Below are 20,956 nucleotides of genomic sequence, written 5' to 3' on the forward strand. Positions count from 1 at the left end.
CCAGGACTGCTACTGTCACTATAAAAAAACTCCGCCCCAACACTGTTACTGTCTCTATAAATAAACTCCTCCCCAACACTGTTACTGTCTCTATAAATAAACTCCGCCCCAGCACTGTGACTGTCACTATAAATAAACTCCGCCCCAACACTGTTACTGTAAATATAAATAAACTCTGCCCCAACACTGTTCCTGTTTCTATAAATAAACTCCACCCCAACACTGTAACTGTCTCAATAAAAAAGCTCCGCCCCAGCACTGTTACTGTCTCTAGAAATATAGTCCGCCCCAACACTGTTACTGTCTCTATAAATAAACTGCGCCCCAACATTGTTACTGTCTCTAGAAATAAACTCCGCCCCAGCACTGTTACTGTCACTATAAATAAGCTCCGCCCCAACACTGTTACTGTCTCTACAAATAAACTCCGCCCCAACACTGCAACTGTCTCCAAAAATAAATTCCGCCCCAACACTGAAACTGTCTCTATAAATAAGCTCCGCCCCAACACTGTAACTGTCTCTATAAATAAACTCCACCCCAACACTGTAACTTTCTCATTAAATAAACTCCGCACCAACACTGTTACTGTATCTATAAATAAACTCTGCCCCAGTACTGTTACTGTCACTATAAATAAACTCCGACCCAGCACTGTTACTGTCTCTACAAATAAACTCCACCCCAGCACTGTTACTCTCACTATGAATAAACTCCGCCCCAACACTGTTAGTCACAAGAAATAAACTCTGCCCCAGCACTGTTACTGTCACTATAAATAAACTCCGCCCCAACACTGTTACTGTCTCTACAAATAAACTCCGCCCCAGCACTGTTACTCTCACTATAAATAAAGTCCGCCCCAACACTGTGACTGTCTCTATAAATAAACTCCGCCCCAACACTTTTACTGTCTCTATAAATAAACTCCGCCCCATCACTGTTACTGTCACTATAAATAAACTCCGCCCTAACACTGTTACTGTCTCTATAAATAAACTCCGCCCCAACACTGTTACTGTAAATATAAATAAACTCTGCCCCAACACTGTTACTGTCTCTATAAATAAACCCCGTCCCAACACTATTACTCTCACTATAAATAAAGTCCGCCCCAACACTGTTACGGTCACTATAAATAAACTCCGCCCCAACACTGTTACTGTCTCTACAAATAAACTCCGCCCCATCACTGTTACTCTCACTATAAATAAACTCCGCCCCAGGACTGTTACTGTCACTATAAATAAACTCCGCCCCAACACTGTTACTGTCTCTACAAATAAAGTCCGCCCCAGCACTGTTACTCTGACTATAAATAAACTCCGCCCCAACCCTGTTACTGTCTCTATAAATAAACTCCGCCCCAACACTGTTACTGTCCCTACAAATAAACTCTGCCCCAGCACTGGTACTGTCACTATAAATAAACTCCGCCCCAACACTGTTACTGTCTCTATAAATAAACTCCGCCCCAACACTTTTACTGTCTCTATAAATAAACTCCGCCCCATCACTGTTACTGTCACTATAAATAAACTCCGCCCTAACACTGTTACTGTCTCTATAAATAAACTCCGCCCCAACACTGTTACTGTAAATATAAATAAACTCTGCCCGAACACTGTGACTGTCTCTATAAATAAACCCCGTCCCAACACTATTACTCTCACTATAAATAAAGTCCGCCCCAACACTGTTACGGTCACTATAAATAAACTCCGCCCCAACACTGTTACTGTCTCTACAAATAAACTCCGCCCCATCACTGTTACTCTCACTATAAATAAACTCCGCCCCAGCACTGTTACTGTCACTATAAATAAACTCCGCCCCAACACTGTTACTGTCTCTACAAATAAACTCCGCCCCAGCACTGTTACTCTGACTATAAATAAACTCCGCCCCAGCACTGTTACTGTCACTATAAATAAACTCCGTCCCAACACTGTTACTGTCTCAACAAATAAACTCCGCCCCAGCACTGTTACTCTGACTATACATAAACTCCACCCCAGCACTGTTATTGTCACTATAAATAAACTCCGCCCCAGCACTGTTACTATCACTATAAATAAACTCCGTCCCAACACTGTTACTGTCTCAACAAATAAACTCCGCCCCAGCACTGTTACTCTGACTATAAATAAACTCCGCCCCAACCCTGTTACTGTCTCTATAAATAAACTCCGCCCCAACACTGTTACTGTCCCTACAAATAAACTCTGCCCCAGCACTGGTACTGTCACTATAAATAAACTCCGCCCCAACACTGTTACTGTCTCTATAAATAAACTCCGCCCCAACACTTTTACTGTCTCTATAAATAAACTCCGCCCCATCACTGTTACTGTCACTATAAATAAACTCCGCCCTAACACTGTTACTGTCTCTATAAATAAACTCCGCCCCAACACTGTTACTGTAAATATAAATAAACTCCTCCCCAACACTGTTACTGTCTCTATAAATAAACCCCGTCCCAACACTGTTACTCTCACTATAAATAAACTCCGCCCCAACACTGTTACGGTCACTATAAATAAACTCCACCCCAACACTGTTACTGTCTCTATAAATAAACTCCGCCCCAACACTGTTACTGTCCCTACAAATAAACTCTGCCCCAGCACTGGTACTGTCACTATAAATAAACTCCGCCCCAACACTGTTACTGTCTCTATAAATAAACTCCGCCCCAACACTTTTACTGTCTCTATAAATAAACTCCGCCCCATCACTGTTACTGTCACTATAAATAAACTCCGCCCTAACACTGTTACTGTCTCTATAAATAAACTCCGCCCCAACACTGTTACTGTAAATATAAATAAACTCTGCCCGAACACTGTGACTGTCTCTATAAATAAACCCCGTCCCAACACTATTACTCTCACTATAAATAAAGTCCGCCCCAACACTGTTACGGTCACTATAAATAAACTCCGCCCCAACACTGTTACTGTCTCTACAAATAAACTCCGCCCCATCACTGTTACTCTCACTATAAATAAACTCCGCCCCAGCACTGTTACTGTCACTATAAATAAACTCCGCCCCAACACTGTTACTGTCTCTACAAATAAACTCCGCCCCAGCACTGTTACTCTGACTATAAATAAACTCCGCCCCAGCACTGTTACTGTCACTATAAATAAACTCCGTCCCAACACTGTTACTGTCTCAACAAATAAACTCCGCCCCAGCACTGTTACTCTGACTATACATAAACTCCACCCCAGCACTGTTATTGTCACTATAAATAAACTCCGCCCCAGCACTGTTACTATCACTATAAATAAACTCCGTCCCAACACTGTTACTGTCTCAACAAATAAACTCCGCCCCAGCACTGTTACTCTGACTATAAATAAACTCCGCCCCAACCCTGTTACTGTCTCTATAAATAAACTCCGCCCCAACACTGTTACTGTCCCTACAAATAAACTCTGCCCCAGCACTGGTACTGTCACTATAAATAAACTCCGCCCCAACACTGTTACTGTCTCTATAAATAAACTCCGCCCCAACACTTTTACTGTCTCTATAAATAAACTCCGCCCCATCACTGTTACTGTCACTATAAATAAACTCCGCCCTAACACTGTTACTGTCTCTATAAATAAACTCCGCCCCAACACTGTTACTGTAAATATAAATAAACTCCTCCCCAACACTGTTACTGTCTCTATAAATAAACCCCGTCCCAACACTGTTACTCTCACTATAAATAAACTCCGCCCCAACACTGTTACGGTCACTATAAATAAACTCCACCCCAACACTGTTACTGTCTCTATAAATGAACTCCGGCCCAACACTGTTACTGTCTCAACAAATAAACTCCGCCCCAGCACTGTTACTCTGACTATACATAAACTCCACCCCAGCACTGTTACTCTGACTATAAATAAACTCCGCCCCAACACTTTTACTGTCTCTATAAATAAACTCCGCGCAATCACTGTTACTGTCTCTATAAATAAACTCCGCCCCAACACTGTTACTGTAAATATAAATAAACTCTGCCCCAACACTGTTACTGTCTCTATAAATAAACCCCGTCCCAACACTGTCACTGTCACTATAAATAAACTCTGCCCCAACACTGTTACTGTCTCTATAAATAAACTCCGTCCCAACACTGTTACTGTCTCTATAAATGAACTCCGGCCCAGCACTGTGACTGTCTCTATAAATAAACTCCGCCCCATCACTGTTACTGTCACTATAAATAAACTCCGCCCCAACACTGTTACTGTCTCTATAAATAAACTCCGCCCCAACACTGTTACTGTAAATATAAATAAACTCTGCCCCAACACTGTTACTGTCTCTATAAATAAACCCCGTCCCAACACTGTTACTGTCACTATAAATAAACTCCGCCCCAACACTGTTCCTGTCTCTATAAATAAACTCCGTCCCAACACTGTTACTGTCTCTATAAATAAACTCCGTCCCAACACTGTTACTGTCTCTAAAAATGAACTCTGGCCCAGCACTGTGACTGTCACAATAAATAAACCCCGCCCCAACACTGTTACTGTCACTTTAAATAAACTCTGCCCCAACCCTGTTACTGTCTCTATAAATAAACTCTGCCCCAGCACTGTTACTGTCCCTACAAATACACTCTGCCCCAGCACTGGTACTGTCACTATAAAAAAACTCCGCCCCAACACTGTTACTGTCTCTATAAATAAACTCCGCCCCAACACTGTTACTGTCTCTATAAATAAACTCCGCCCCAGCACTGTTACTGTCTCTATAAATAAACTTTGCCCGAACACTGTTACTGTCTCTATAAATAAGCTCCGGCCCAGCACTGTGACTGTCACTACAAATAAACTCCGCCCCAACACTGTTACTGTCTCTATAAATAAACTCCGCCCCAGCACTGTTACTGTCTCTATAAATAAACTTTGCCCGAACACTGTTACTGTCTCTATAAATAAGCTCCTGCCCAGCACTGTGACTGTCACTATAAATAAACTCCGCCCCAACACTGTTACTGTAAATATAAATAAACTCTGCCCCAACACTGTTACTGTCTCTATAAATAAACCCCGTCCCAACACTGTTACTGTCACTATAAATAAACTCCGCCCCAACACTGTTACTGTCACTATAAATAAACTCCGCCCCAACACTGTTACTGTCACTATAAATAAACTCCGCCCCAACACTGTTACTGTCTCTATATATATATACACCGCCCCAGCACTGTTACTGTCTCTATAAGTATACTCCGGCCCAGCACTGTTACTGTCCCAGATAGCAAATGATGTTATTTCAATGTTGATATTTGGTCAAGATGGTTGATTTACAGTTATAGTTGAACACTGATGGTGGATCAACCATTAATCAACCACTGATAAAATAAAAAGTTGAAAAAATGTGTTCGAATCAATGTAATGGTTGAAGGAAACATTTGATCAATGTTGAATATATGTTGATTTTGTTGTCATCATACACTGCACCACTGGACAGGAGCCTGGGTGCACTCTGGGTGAGACCATTTTGTGGGAGGGGGGTTTCCTATATTTCATTGAATTTCATTTATTTAATTTAGAATTTTAATAGAGCACAAGGAACTATGAAGAATAGATTATTATTTATGGTTATGTGCAAATCTTGTGTGTGCAACATGTAAGGAAAAAACAAACAGAAAAACAAACATCTCCGTTTTCTACCGTACCGGCCGCTATTTGGAATGGTCCAAATAACCGTCTCTCAGAAGAGCTCGAGCTCCATTGACGACGAGACTATATTTGGTAACTCCAGACTGCATCTGGGCGGCATGGTGGTGTAGTGGTTAGCACTGTTGCCTCACAGCAAGAAGGTCCTGGGTTTGAGCCCAGCAGCTGACAAGGGCCTTTCTGTGTGGAGTTTGCATGCTGTTCACATGGGTTCCCAGATAGCAAAAATCAGTTGAATCAACATTGAAATGATATTGAAAGTGTCCCCTTGAATTTGGGTTGAATCAACATTGAATTTTCAACCCTATCAGCATTGAATCAATAGTGATTCAACCATCATCTAAATAGAAATTTCTATTTAGATGATGGTTGAATCACTATTGATTCAATGCTGATAGGGTTGAAAATTCAACGTTGATTCAACCCAAATTCAAGGGGACACTTTCAATATCATTTCAACATTATTTCAATGTTTTCTGCCAAACGCTATTTCAATGTTGATTCAACTGATTTTTGCTATCTGGGGTCTCTACAAATATACGCCGCCCCAACACTGTAACTGTCTCAATAAATAAACTCCGCCCCAACACTGTTACTGTCTCTATAAATAAACTCTGCCCGAACACTGTGACTGTCACTATAAATAACTCCGCCCCAGCACTGTTACTGTAAATATAAATAAACTTTGCCCCAACACTGTAACTGTCTCTATAAATAAACTCCGCCCCACCACTGTTACTGTATCTATAAATAAACTCTGCCCCAACACTGTTGGTCACAATAAATAAACTCCGCCCCAACACTATTGGTCACAGTAAATAAACTCCGCCCCAACACTGTTACTGTCACTATAAATAAACTCCGCCCCAAGACTATTAGTCACAATAAATAAACTCTGCCCCAACACTGTTACTGTCACTATAAATAAACTCCGCACCAACACTGTTGGTCACAATAAATAAACTCCGCCCCAACACTATTGGTCACAATAAATAAACTCCGCCCCAACACTGTTACTGTCACTATAAATAAACTCCGCCCCAACACTATTAGTCACAATAAATAAACTCCGCCCCAACACTGTTACTGTCACTATAAATAAACTCCACCCCAACACTGTGACTGTCACTATAAATAAACTCCGCCCCAACACTGTTACTGTCACTATAAATAAACTCCACCCCAACACTGTGACTGTCACTATAAATAAACTCCGTCCCAGAACTGTTACTGTCACTATAAATAAACTCCGTCCCAGAACTGTTACTGTCACTATAAATAAACTCCGCCCCAACACTGTTACTGTCTCTAGAAATAAACTCCGCCCCAACACTTTTAATGTAGTTAGAAATAAACTCCGCCCCAACACTGTTACTGTCTCTACAAATAAACTCTGCCCCAGCACTGTTACTGTCACTATAAATAAACTCCGCCCCAACACTGTTACTGTCACTACAAATAAACTCCGCCCCAACACTGTTACTGTCTCTATAAATAAACTCTGCCCCAGCACAATTACTGTCACTATAAATAAACTTCGCCCCAGCACTGTTACTGTCACTATAAATAAACTCCGCCCCAGCACTGTTACTGTCACTCTAAATAAACTCCGCCCCAACACTGTTACTGTCACTATAAATAAACTCCTCCCTAGCACTGTTACTGTCACTGTAAATAAACTCCGCCCCAACACTGTTACTGTCACTATAAATAAACTCCTCCCTAGCACTGTTACTGTCACTGTAAATAAACTCCGCCCCAACACTGTTACTGTCACTATAAATAAACTCCTCCCCAACACTGTTACTGTCTCTATAAATAAACTCCGCCCCAACACTGTTAGTCACTATAAATATACTCCGCCCCAACACTGTTCCTGTCTCCATAAATAAACTCCGCCCCAGCACTGTTACTGTAGCTATAAATAAACTCCGCCCCAACACAGTTACTGTCACTATAAACTCCGCCCCAACACTGTTACTGTAGCTTAAGTGTAAACTCACAATTTATTTATTTACTTATATATATATATAAATGGGCGGCACGGTGGTGTAGTGGTTAGAGTTTGCATGTTCTCCCCGTGTCCGCGTGGGTTTCCTCCGGGTGCTCCGGTTTCCCCCACAGTCCAAAGACATGCAGGTTAGGTTAACTGGTGACTCTAAATTGACCGTAGGTGTGAATGTGAGTGTGAATGGTTGTCTGTGTCTATGTGTCAGCCCTGTGATGACCTGGCGACTTGTCCAGGGTGTACCCCGCCTTTCGCCCGTAGTCAGCTGGGATAGGCTCCAGCTTGCCTGCGACCCTGTAGAAGGATAAAGCGGCTAGAGATAATGAGATGAGATGAGATATATATAAATATAAAACCCCGATTCCAAAAAAGTTGGGACAAAGTACAAATTGTCAATAAAAACGGAATGTAATGATGTGGAAGTTTCAAAATTCCATATTTTATTCAGAATAGAACATAGATGCCATATCAAATGTTTAAACTGAGAAAATCTATCATTTAAAGAGAAAAATGAGGTGATTTTAAATTTCATGACAACAACACATCTCAAAAAAGTTGGTACAAGGCCATCTTTACCACTGTGAGACATCCCCTTTTCTCTTTACAACAGTCTGTAAACGTCTGGGGACTGAGGAGACAAGCTGCTCATGTTTAGGGATAGGAATGTTAACCCATTCTTGTCTAATGTAGGATTCTCGTTGCTCAACTGTCTTAGGTCTTTTTTGTCGTATCTTCCGTTTTATGATGCGCCAAATCTTTTCTATGGGTGAAAGATCTGGACTGCAGGCTGGCCAGTTCAGTACCCGGACCCTTCTTCTACGCAGCCATGATGCTGTAATTGATGCAGTATGTGGTTTGGCATTGTCATGTTGGAAAATGCAAGGTCTTCCCTGAAAGAGACGTCGTCTGGACGGGAGCATATGTTGCTCTAGAACCTGGATATACCTTTCAGCATTGATGGTGTCTTTCCAGATGTGTAAGCTGCCCATGCCACACGCACTAATGCAACCCCATACCATCAGAGATGCAGGCTTCTGAACTGAGTGCTGATAACAACTTGGGTCGTCCTTCTCCTCTTTAGTCCGAATGACACGGCGTCCCTGATTTCCATAAAGAACTTCAAAATTTGATTAATTTGACCACAGAACAGTTTTCCACTTTGCCACAGTCCATTTTAAATGAGCCTTGGCCCAGAGAAGACGTCTGCGCTTCTGGATCGTGTTTAGATATGGCTTCTTCTTTGAACTATAGAGTTTTACCTGGCAACGGCGGATGGCACGGTGAATTGTGTTCACAGATAATGTTCTCTGGAAATATTCCTGAGCCCATTTTGTGATTTCCAATACAGAAGCATGCCTGTATGTGATGCAGTGCCGTCTAAGGGCCCGAAGATCACGGGCACCCAGTATGGTTTTCCGGCCTTGACCCTTACGCACAGAGATTCTTCCAGATTCTCTGAATCTTTTGATGATATTATGCACTGTAGATGATGATATGTTCAAACTCTTTGCAATTTTACACTGTTGAACTCCTTTCTGATATTGCTCCACTATTTGTCAGCGCAGAATTAGAGTGATTGGTGATCCTCTTCCCATCTTTACTTCTGAGAGCCGCTGCCACTCCAAGATGCTCTTTTTATACCCAGTCATGTTAATGACCTATTGCCAATTGACCTAATGAGTTGCAATTTGGTCCTCCAGCTGTTCCTTTTTTGTACCTTTAACTTTTCCAGCCTCTTATTGCCCCTGTCCCAACTTTGAGATGTGTTGCTGTCATGAAATTTCAAACGAGCCAATATTTGGCATGAAATTTCAAAATGTCTCACTTTCGACATCTGATATGTTGTCTATGTTCTATTGTGAATACAATATCAGTTTTTGAGATTTGTAAATTATTGCTTTCCGTTTTTATTTACAATTTGTACTTTGTCCCAACTTTTTTGGAATCGGGGTAGTTGTGTGTGTGTGTATATATATATATATATATATATATATATATATATATATATATATATATATATATATATATATTAGGATGCATCAGTTGCCCCCTAAAAATGAAAAGTTCCTCCGATCATGATGTATTTTTGTTTTTATGTTCCTTTCGGTAAGAAAACACACTGGGTGAAATATTTTGACAAAATTCAAAAGTTTAATGGTCGCACCAGGAGCTCAAAGTTATGGAAAAAGCTGCTATTTTATGACTTTTATAACAAAATTTCGATCACTTTTCATGAAACATTATGGCACCTTATAGAGTATACCAAATATCTTAGATACTGTTGACAGTATGTATAGAATGTCTAAAAATATTTGGAGGTTTATTTTAGGGTGTCACTAGCATTATCTCTCAATGTTATAACCCTGGTTTTAAGCTTGCCGCCTATGCATATGCTAGCCCCTATTAAATACAAAGGTTCTTAACATGATCTCTGGGTCACAAGAAATCAATAAATGGAGTCCAACATTGTGATTCAAACCTTACGCGAAAACATAAGCGTTTTTTGGCAAAAAATGAACCTCATGGTGCCACCATTAGACTTTTGAATATGGTCAAAAAATTTTACAGGATGTCTTTATTGGTGAAAAGGAACACCCAAACAAAAATGCATCAGATTTTATGAACGTGAGGGCAACTGATGCACCCTAATATATATACACTACCATTCAAAAGTTTGGGGTCACTTTGAAAATTCCTTATTTTTGAAAGAAAAGCACTGTTCTTTTCAATGAAGATCACTTTAAACTAATCAGAAATCCACTCTATACATTGCTAATGTGGTAAATGACTATTCTAGCTGCAAATGTCTGGTTTTTGGTGCAATATCTCCATAGGTGTATAGAGGCCCATTTCCAGCAACTCTCACTCCAGTGTTCTAATGGTACAATGTGTTTGCTCATTGCCTCAGAAGGCTAATGGATGATTAGAAAACCCTTGTACAATCATGTTAGCACAGCTGAAAACAGTTGAGCTCTTTAGAGAAGCTATAAAACTGACCTTCCTTTGAGCAGATTGAGTTTCTGGAGCATCACATTTGTGGGGTCGATTAAATGCTCAAAATGGCCAGAAAAATGTCTTGACTATATTTTCTATTCATTTTACAACTTATGGTGGGAAATAAAAGTGTGACTTTTCATGGAAAACACAAAATTGTCTGGGTGACCCCAAACTTTTGAACGGTAGTATATATATATATATATATATATATATACACACACACACACACGTGTGTGTATGTATTTATTTAACTTACGTTTATTTATCTATTTATTTAATTAACATTGATTGATTGATTGATTGATTGATTGATGGGGCGGCACGGTGGTGTAGTGGTTAGCGCTGTCGCCTCACAGCAAGAAGGTCCGGGTTCAAGCCCCGTGGCCGGCGAGGGCCTTTCTGTGTGGAGTTTGCATGTTCCCCCTGTGTCCGCGTGGGTTTCCTCCGGGTGCTCCGGTTTCCCCCCACAGTCCAAAGACATGCAGGTTAGGTTAACTGGTGACTCTAAATTGACCGTAGGTGTGAATGTGAGTGTGAATGGTTGTCTGTGTCTATGTGTCAGCCCTGTGATGACCTGACGACTTGTCCAGGGTGTACCCCGCCTTTCGCCCGTAGTCAGCTGGGATAGGCTCCAGCTTGCCTGCGACCCTGTAGAAGGATAAAGCGGCTAGAGATAATGAGATGAGATGATTGGGGTGGCACGGTGGTGTAGTGGTTAGCACCATCGCCTCACAGCAAGAAGGTCCGGGTTCGAGCCCCGTGGCCGGCGAGGGCCTTTCTGTGTGGAGTTTGCATGTTCTCCCCGTGTCCGCGTGGGTTTCCTCCGGGTGCTCCGGTTTCCCCCACAGTCCAAAGACATGCAGGTTAGGTTAACTGGTGACTCTAAATTGACCGTAGGTGTGAATGTGAGTGTGAATGGTTGTCTGTGTCTATGTGTCAGTCCTGTGATGACCTGGCGACTTGTCCAGGGTGTACCCCGCCTTTCACCCATAGTCAGCTGGGATAGGCTCCAGCTTGCCTGCAACCCTGTAGAACAGGATAAAGCGGCTAGAGATAATGAGATGAGATGATTGATTGGCGACGCGTTTCTTTAACACAGCTGTAGAAGGAGTGTGTGTGCGCTTCGTCAGAATGAGCAGTTCTCCCGATATGGAGTTGCTCCTCAGGGCTCTGGCTGCAGTTGTTGAAGTGAGACGTGAGAACAAAACCAGACGTTTCTCACAGCGATTTTCTCTTCCTGTAATTTTCCCTGTAAATATTAACAGTCTGAAAAAGCTCGCTGTGCCTTTTATTAAGGCACTAAAAGCCTGTAATCGCCTTGATTAAACCGGAAAAACACAAAGGTCGCGCGGTTAATCAAACGCTCCTCTCCTGGGTGGTCCGCACGCGACCCTGTCTGTCTGTCACGTGTCCTTACGTAACCGTCTGATGTGTCAGTGTGACGTGTTCCAGAGACAATCTCAGCCACCTTTCACCTCACCCCGTCCGTACGCACAGCTGATGAATGATCAGAAATACAATCATAACCCCCCCTCCCCAAACAGCTGTATAACTGTCGCACAGTGACCTGTTTTCGTGGCGTTATAATAAAAGCCCCTGGTCTGAGATGGTCGTGGGTCAGGATGACATCAGTGACAGCACAGCTACACAAACAGAATTAAATCGAGAGCCTGTAACACTTGACTTATGCTATAAGCTATACTACTTTTGCTATAGGCGAGTGATTTTGAGAGTAACCCTGTAATAGACAGCTGAGAGTCGACATCATGCATTAATTCCGGTCAGACAGTCGAGCAGCTCATTTTCACACATACCTTAGTTCAACTGGGCTCTAATGGCATTAATCAGGATTGACAGGTCTCAGTAAAATATCCAGCACATCCAAACATCAAAACCCACACAAAAGAGCTGACGCAAGCCCAGAAAATTGTGTGTTCTAGAATGATGACATTCCTTATCTCAGCCTTTCCCCGGAGAAACAAAAATTTCTGATGTAAGGGAACTCCATCATCCCCCTTTCCTTCCTCCTCCTCCAATCTTTGCAATATATCTTATAATTGAAATGGTTATGCGTATATATGTATATAGATGCACTGTCTGTATTTATACTTTAACTTTTTATGCAAATGTATTAGATTTAATTCAGAATATTTGCTATAAAAGAAAATATTAGCTACTGCTGAGTGTTTTTATCCAATCCAATCTGGCAACCCTGGTTCAACGCTTCAGTTCGCTCCTCCTTCCCTGAGCATAGACAGCAGGGGGCAGTAGTGTCTCTGTCCACTTGGTGCACTTCCCGTTTTTCAACGCTACGTGTAACTCTGTGGAAGCAGATTATGTAACATCTCGGAAAGCCATCAGTCAGTCAGCATTGAGACTGAGCAAATCAGTCAAATAACATTTTTTAAAAACAATTGGTCAGGGAAATTGGGCAATTAGTGTTTCGACAGACTTTAACAGGAAGTGTTTGGAGAGAAAAAAGTAAAAATTAATTGAACATCTCTTAGATTAATACAGCCCAATGTTGCATCACTCAGTCACGCTTAAATTATAATTGCATACATTTACAATTTCCATATGACACTCTAATTTTTCACCATGATGCATTGCTGAATCCCTTTTCCATCAAACAGGCTATGCATACACTGTTTATTTAAAGGATTATGCCACTTTGCATATTATTAGGGGTCAAGATTTCACTAATAATAAGCTAGGCTATAAAGAATCAGTGGAAATCATGACAACTCAGCAACCAACAAGCCAAAAGTCCTTCAGCTCTTATAAGATCAAAACTCAAATTCATTCATTCATTCATTCATTTTCTATACCACTTATCCATTGCAGGTTGGGCCAATCTCAGCTGACATTGTCTGAGAGGTGGGGTACACTCTGGACAGGTCAGCAATCTATTGTTGTGAATTCACACTCACATTCACACCTATGGGCAGTTTAAAGAGTAACCAGTCTTTGGACTGTGGGAGAAACCGGAGCACCCGGAGGAAACCCACGCAAACACGAGGAGAACATACAAACTCCACACAGAAAAGCCTGAGTCAACCGGCAGGTTTGAACCCAGAACCTGCTTGCTGTGAGGTGACAGTGCTAACCACAGCATAAAACCCAATTTTTTTCCTTAAAAAGGTTTTTCTGATATAAAGATTATTCGATATAAAAAAATTTAGGATTCCCAGTGAACCTGGGAGGAGCCTTGGCTTTCTCTTCACCTGCTGATTCTTGGCCTTCTCTTCATTTTTTCTCTTAACTCTATCTAAATGGCTTTCTGCTTATCACGCCATTCATCAGTAAGACTGCAATCTATTAGAAAATACCCAACAGAAACCAATAAGCAAATTCCCATAATGGCCTTATGGGTAAAACAAGTGGCAGGTGTACATGTTAAAGACATCCTGCCAACCTGATCATCATCCCTCCTCTAACCAAGAGCAAGTGGTCCCTAAGAGGTCTTTTACTCCTGTCCAATTATACAAATTCATACTTAAATGAATCATATCTTGTTGTGTTGACTTAAATCATTGGACAGCTTTGGATATTTAGACAAACTCCACTGAGTATTATTAACTTCAGAGCAAATATGACATTAATACAGCAATATACAGTATTATGATATCCACATTCACTGGATATGAGCAATTGCGTGCTCTGATTGGCTACTCTACTACTAGGATATCAGCTCATATACTGTGAGTAGACAAAAACAAAATGGCGGAGCATGTTGCTGAAACAACCGAGGACAAAATAAAAACTCTATTCAAAAACAAACCCAGAAAAATACAAAAAAAAGGCAGCAAAATATGGAATAAAAGTATTTGATGGTAATAACATTTTTTTTCCAAGAATTATTATTTTAGCATTTTTCACAAATTGCTACTGTCATTTCGCCAGTTTGTTTACATTCTAAGCAGAAGTTATTTTGTCGGATGTTTTATATAAAGTTTTTATTTATCGAATTTGCAAAAAATAAAAATAAAAATGCTCTGTTTTTCAAAACCCAGTGAATGTGAATAGAATAAAACAGTTATTCCACTCAGTCTCATCGTACATGGCTTATAGCTATCAGCTTATAGCTATCAGCTCATATGCGACTCGATTTCTTGGAATAACTGTTAAATATAATTATGTGGCCATTCAGATATTCTGTAAATGCAACCTTGTACTATACAGTACAGTTATCTACAAGCCATTGAATCTAGAGTTGGCTGAAATGTGTCGTGAAACAGTAAAAATCACTATAAAATCAGCAGAAACCAGAACAAAAACCAATTACAAATTGAGGTTATAATGATTATAATGTTGTTGTTTTTTTTTTGCTATTACCTTATCTCCCTTCTTATGTCTAACTTAAAAATAATTTTGTCTAATAGACAGAAGAAGCATGTCCTGAACCAGTGGGAAACATTAAGGTCAGATTAATTTAACACTACATCAGTTGAGAAATACATAATAGATACCATAAAGCCAATTCCTATATTGATTTATTAAGGTATGTAATATAAACTCATCAGATTATAGCCTCATGTTTTATAATGTCTTTCACAAGGCTAATTACTCACTACTTTTATCTTAATATCTACGAGTAATGTATCCTACAAGGCACATATTTACAATGAACAGGCACATTAACCATCAGATCAGGGTGGTAAGGCATATTGTGCGCTGCTTAATCATAGCCAGTGTTTTTAATTATGATGTAAGAAGTGGTCTGACAGTGTAAGCCAACCCCATATGAACACAACAGTCTGCTTATCAGCTGCATGCCCTGAAGTACACACTGGCCAGGTGACATTCCTGGTGGGACATGGTAACCTTGATGAAAGGGTAAATGTACAACTTGGACCAAACTGATAACACAGTTTAAACTCTGAGATAGTTCCAACACCACAATTCCAAAGTCCAGTGTTTGGATAACCGAAGGGTTTATAATGTCCCCCTCCTTCTTTCTTTCAGCGAAATGATGTTATCATACACACTAATAATTAGTACAGGGGTAGGGACAACCCTGAGGAGCTTATGCAAGACAAAACTGACTCATCGGAAGATGAATACATGGTTATTTTCAATGTTTTCCTGTTTTTCACTTCAGTTTTGTATGTTTAAGTATTTATTAAAAGCAAGGCTGATGACTGAGACGGGAAACTGGGGACATCATGTTTCAGCTGAACTCATACATTAGCAGCCTCTGAATTAACATTCCTCAGCATTCAGCTAAATCACACACACACTTTCTCATCTCATCTCATCTCATTATCTCTAGCCGCTTTATCCTGTTCTACAGGGTCGCAGGCAAGCTGGAGCCTATCCCAGCTGACTACGGGCGAAAGGCGGGGTACACCCTGGACAAGTCGCAAGGTCATCACAGGGCTGAAACATAGACACAGACAACCATTCACACTCACATTCACACCTACGGTCAATTTAGAGTCACCAGTTAACCTAACCTGCATGTCTTTGGACTGTGGGGGAAACCGCTGTGCCCAGGGGAAACCCACGCGGACACGGGGAGAACATGCAAACTCCACACAGGGCCACAGGCCACAGGGCTCGAACCCGGACCTTCTTGCTGCACACACTTCCTAATAAGTCAAATAATATTTTCACTCATTGCAGAGAAATCATTTTAGAAAGAAAATACAGTTTCCTTGGAACGCTACAGGTATGTTTAACATGACATAATTACAGATGAAGCTACAGTGGTGCTTGAAAGTTTGTGAACCCTTTAGAATTTTCTATATTTCTGCATAAATATGACCTAAAACATCACCAGATTTTCACACAAATCCTAAAAGTAGATAAAGAGAACCCAGTTAAACAAATGAGACAAAAATATTATACTTGGTCATTTATTTATTGAGGAAAATGATCCTATATTATCATATTTGTGAGTGGCAAAAGTATGTGAACCTTTGCTTTCAGTATCTGACATGACCCCCTTGTGCAGCAATATCTGCAACTAAATGTTTCCGGTAACTGTTGATCAGTCCTGCACTGCACAGTTTCTCTTTATTCTTCTTTAACCATTCTTTGGTAGAACGACTTGTATGCTTAGGGTCGTTGTCTTGCTGCATGACCCACCTTCTCCTGAGATTCAGTTCATGGACAGATGTCCTGACATTTTACTTTAGAATTTGCTAGTATAATTCAGAATTCATTGTTCCCTCAATGATGGCAAGCCGTCCTGGTCCAGATGCAGCAAAACAGGCCCAAACCATGATAATACCACCACTATGTTTCACAGGTGGGACAAGGTTCTTATGCTGGAATGCAGTGTTTTCCTTTCTCCAAACGTAATGCTTCTCATTTAAACCAAAAATTTCTATTTTGGTCTCATCCGTCCACAAAACACTTTTCCAATAGCCTTCTGGCTTGTCCACGTGATCTTTAGCAAACTGCAGATGAGCAGCAATGTTCATTTTGGAGAGCAGTGGCTTTCTCCTTGCAACTCTGCTATGCACACCATTGTTGTTCAGTGTTCTCCTGATGGTGGACTCATGAACATTCACATTTGCCAATGTGAGAGAGGCCTTCAGTTGCTTAGAAGTTACCCTGGGGTCCTTTGTGACCTTGCTGACTATTACACGCCTTGCTCTTGGAGTGATCTTTGTTGGTCCTGGGGAGGGTAACAATGGTCTTGAATTTCCTCCATTTGTACACAATCTGTCTGACTGTGGATTGGTGGAGTCCAGACTCTTTAGAGATGGTTTTGTAACCTTTTCCAGCCTGATGAGCATTAACAATGCTTTTTCTAAGGTCCTCAGAAATCTCCTTTGTTCGTGCCATGATACACTTCCACAAACATGTGTTGTGAAGATCACATTTTGATAGATCCCTGTTCGTTAAATAAAACTGGGTGCCCACTCACACCTGATTGTCATCCCATTGATTGAAAACACCTGACTCTAATTTCACCTTCAAATTAACTGCTAATCCTAGAGGTTCACATACTTTTGCCACTCACAGATATGTACTATTGGATCATTTTCCTCAATAAATAAATGACCAAGTATAATATTTTTATCTCATTTGTTTAACTGGGTTCTCTTTATCTACTTTTAGGACTTGTGTGAAAATCTAATGATGTTTTAGGTCATATTTGTGCAGAAATATAGAAAATTCTGAAGGGTTCACAAACTTTCAAGCACCACTGTAAGTAGCATAGTGAAAGAGACAGTGACAGAAACAGAGTTAAAGCAGCACTTAGCAGAAGCCTGATTTCAGTTTTCATTAACCCTTTGTGTTGTGTTCTCATCAGGCTTTCATCTTTGGTGTTTTTGGTCAAAAATGACAGGGCCTCTTAAAACATTTTATAAAGCATTTGTTGAATATTTATTATCACATATTGTTGCATTGTCTGCATGGTGGTGTAGTGGTTAGCACTGTCGCCTCACAGCAAGAAGGTTCTGGGTTTGAGTCCAGGGGCTTTTCTGTGTGGAGTTTGCATGTTCTCCCCATGTCTGTGTGAGTTTCCTCTGGGTGCTCCGGTTTCCCCCACAGTTCAAAGACATGGGGCGGCCTTGGGCTGAACTGCCCTTGACCACTTGAAGGCTCCTAATCCCAACTGCTTATGCTCATTGTTCATGCGTGTGTGTTCACTGCTTCAGATGGGTTTTTCACTGCAGAGAGGAATTTCACTGTGCTATATGCCGCTTTTCCACTACAAACGCGGCTGAGCCGTGCCATGCTGAGTTGGGCTGAGTCGAGCTGAGCGGGGCTATTGAAGTTGCATTTCGACTACAACCGCGCTGAACCGTGCTGGCTGGAAGTGGGTGGACACATTGGGTGGAGTTAGCGAAAGTGGGTGGATGTCACGCGATGTCGTTAAGCGGCGCAAACAGTGACATCAGTGACCTTTTAAGCGGTAGTCTCACGACCCGGATAGTAAACAATAAACATGGAGGACATGGAGTCGTTAGTGTTGCTGGTCTTGGTTCTGTGGCTTGTTGTCACCGACAACGCCAACAGATACTGGCAAGAGCGTATAGATGAGGCGAGGCGCATAAGGCTTCAGAAATTCTCGTAATTCGTAATTCTTCTTCTTCCGGGTTTGTGGTGTTTACAGATCCCAGCGTGCTCGCGGGGCATGTGTGGGCATGTGAGGACACTCCTCCTCACCAATCAGTGCACAGGGGAGTGTCTGCTCACGCCCCCAGCCTCACTCAGCTCGGTTTGGCTCGCTTCAGCCCCACTCCAAAACCGTGCGAGTTTTGGGTGCTAAGCAGGGCTGAAGTGAGCTGAGTCGTGCTGTAATGAGGTAGTCGAAACGCGAGCCGTGTCGGGCTGAAGTGAGCTGAAGCGAGCTGAAAAAGGGTAGTGGAAAAGGGCCACAAGTGTCCATGTGATAAATAAAGTTGTTCTTCTGCAGTGGCGATCCTAGAGTGATTTACTCCCCGGGCGAAACCCCCTGCTGGCGGCGCCTCCCTGCCCGTCTTTTTTTTTTTCGGGGTTTTTTTTGGGGGGACCTTTTTTTTTTTGGGACCGTTTTTTTTTTCGCGCCCGCGCTCGTGCCGCCCCCCGCGTTGGGCTCTGTATTAGCCAACAGAATGTTAACAGCTTTACATGGTCGTTTAAACATTTCTCGTCGTGTGTTGTACGTCGCGGACACGGCCCGTTATAAATTTGATGTTACCAGAATGGCAATGATCAAGTCGTAATCTGTTACTTAAGACTCTGTGTAATGTCATAGTAGTGTAGTACTATGGTAGTAAAGTCTTTTTGATGACTAGTACAACGTTCCGCTGGCGGGATTGTGCATATTATGGGGCTACGACAAGTTAGGCGCACACACACACTGATGACGTCACCTGCGCAACTTTGGTATCGAGGGCTACCGCATGACGTCACCGCGCCGCGAGATTTTGTTAAGCGCCATATTGGAAGACCAAGTACACATCTATGCAAGTACATACATTCATAAAACAAACTACACCTGAAATGTAGCCAGGGCCGGTTCTGCCCTAATCTGGACCCGGGTGCAACATCGCGCAACCCCCCCCCCAAAAAAAACACCAGTCAAAATCAGGACAACCATCACATAACTATAACTATAAACATTTTATATCAACTATTTTAACTAAATGGGCTATAATAAATAAGCCTGCAGGCAGCCACGGCGGGCTGCCTCAGAAAACTAACCATTCAATGACACAACTGAAAGCCTGCAGCCACGGCGGGCTGCCTTAAAAAGTAACCATTTGTCCTACCTTAAAACTCGTTTTGCATTTTCTGCCTCCTTTTTTGTATTTTCGACCCTCCGTTTATTTTCTTTCCTTTTCTGAAAACCCGATTTGTGTCCAGACATTTTGTTCTGCTACCAACGAACTAACTCGTCAGGTCCCGGTTCTCGAGCCCGCGATGATTCCCGTGGGAAGGGCAACAATTGATACATTTTTACAAACAACCAATAAACAGCCAATAGGGAGATTGCAACGTTCAGGCTCTCCTTTGCTCACAGACACTCAGTAATGAACTTATTCTCTGTCTCCTGGCAGAAAGCTCCTTGGTTTGCTTGTGTCTCAATCACAGCTGGTATTCTGTAGAAAGACTTCTTTTCACCTTTCCCATCAGTTTTGTTGGAACACCCTAACACAGCACAAAAGTTTACAATTGTAGGTTTATGATGAATCAAGTGCCTCGTGGGTTTAAATTCCGCGCGCTGCCGTTATTTCCCCCTAATCACGAGTTTGTTGGTCTTCCAATATGGTGCAGGGTTTGTTTACTTCCGGTTTCTGGTGACGTCAGTGAAAAGGGTCTATTGGGCTTCCCCATCCAAAATGTTCACACACACACACACACACACACACACCCGCCCATCTTGTTGTTTTTTTTTCGGGGTTTTTTTTGGGGGGGACCTTTTTTTTTGGGGGGGGGACCGTTTTGTTTTTTTTTCGCGCCCGCGCTCGTGCCGCCCCCCCCGCGATGCCGCCCCGGGTGGCTGCCCGGTCGGCCCGCCCCCAGGACCGCCCCTGTTCTTCTGTTCTTTTTCTTCTTCATTGCACATTTTAATTTTAACCCTATTTCTCATCATTATCACATCATGAACTGTACATTCCTTTTTGCAATTTATGGTGAATAAAATTTTACTGATGTGAAATTATACCACCTGTTTTTGAGTCAAATAAGACCAGACTAGATACCAGAGGAAAGCCTTGTTGAGTGATTCTCAAAAACTGGGTATATAGCTCGACTGCTATGTCAAAGTTAAGCCAAGATACTTGCTTTTCAAGCATTACAAATT

The 20,956-nt window shown here is 41.7% G+C and overlaps 2 protein-coding genes across 3 annotated transcripts in view; one reads left to right on the forward strand and one right to left on the reverse strand.

Moving 5' to 3' along the window:
* pmt (phosphoethanolamine methyltransferase) overlaps window positions 1-12,704 on the reverse strand; it is a 104,559-nt gene extending 91,855 nt beyond the window's left edge. For both annotated transcript variants that reach the window (XM_060915140.1, XM_060915138.1), the window contains exon 1: window positions 12,522-12,704. The gene's annotated coding sequence lies outside the window, so the exon portion shown is untranslated. The remainder of the gene's footprint in view (window positions 1-12,521) is intronic.
* LOC132881998 (uncharacterized) overlaps window positions 1-20,956 on the forward strand; it is a 90,575-nt gene that overhangs the window by 55,746 nt on the left and 13,873 nt on the right. The window lies entirely within an intron of this gene.

Source organism: Neoarius graeffei, chromosome 2 (assembly GCF_027579695.1).
Source record: "Neoarius graeffei isolate fNeoGra1 chromosome 2, fNeoGra1.pri, whole genome shotgun sequence".
Lineage (NCBI taxonomy): Eukaryota > Metazoa > Chordata > Actinopteri > Siluriformes > Ariidae > Neoarius > Neoarius graeffei.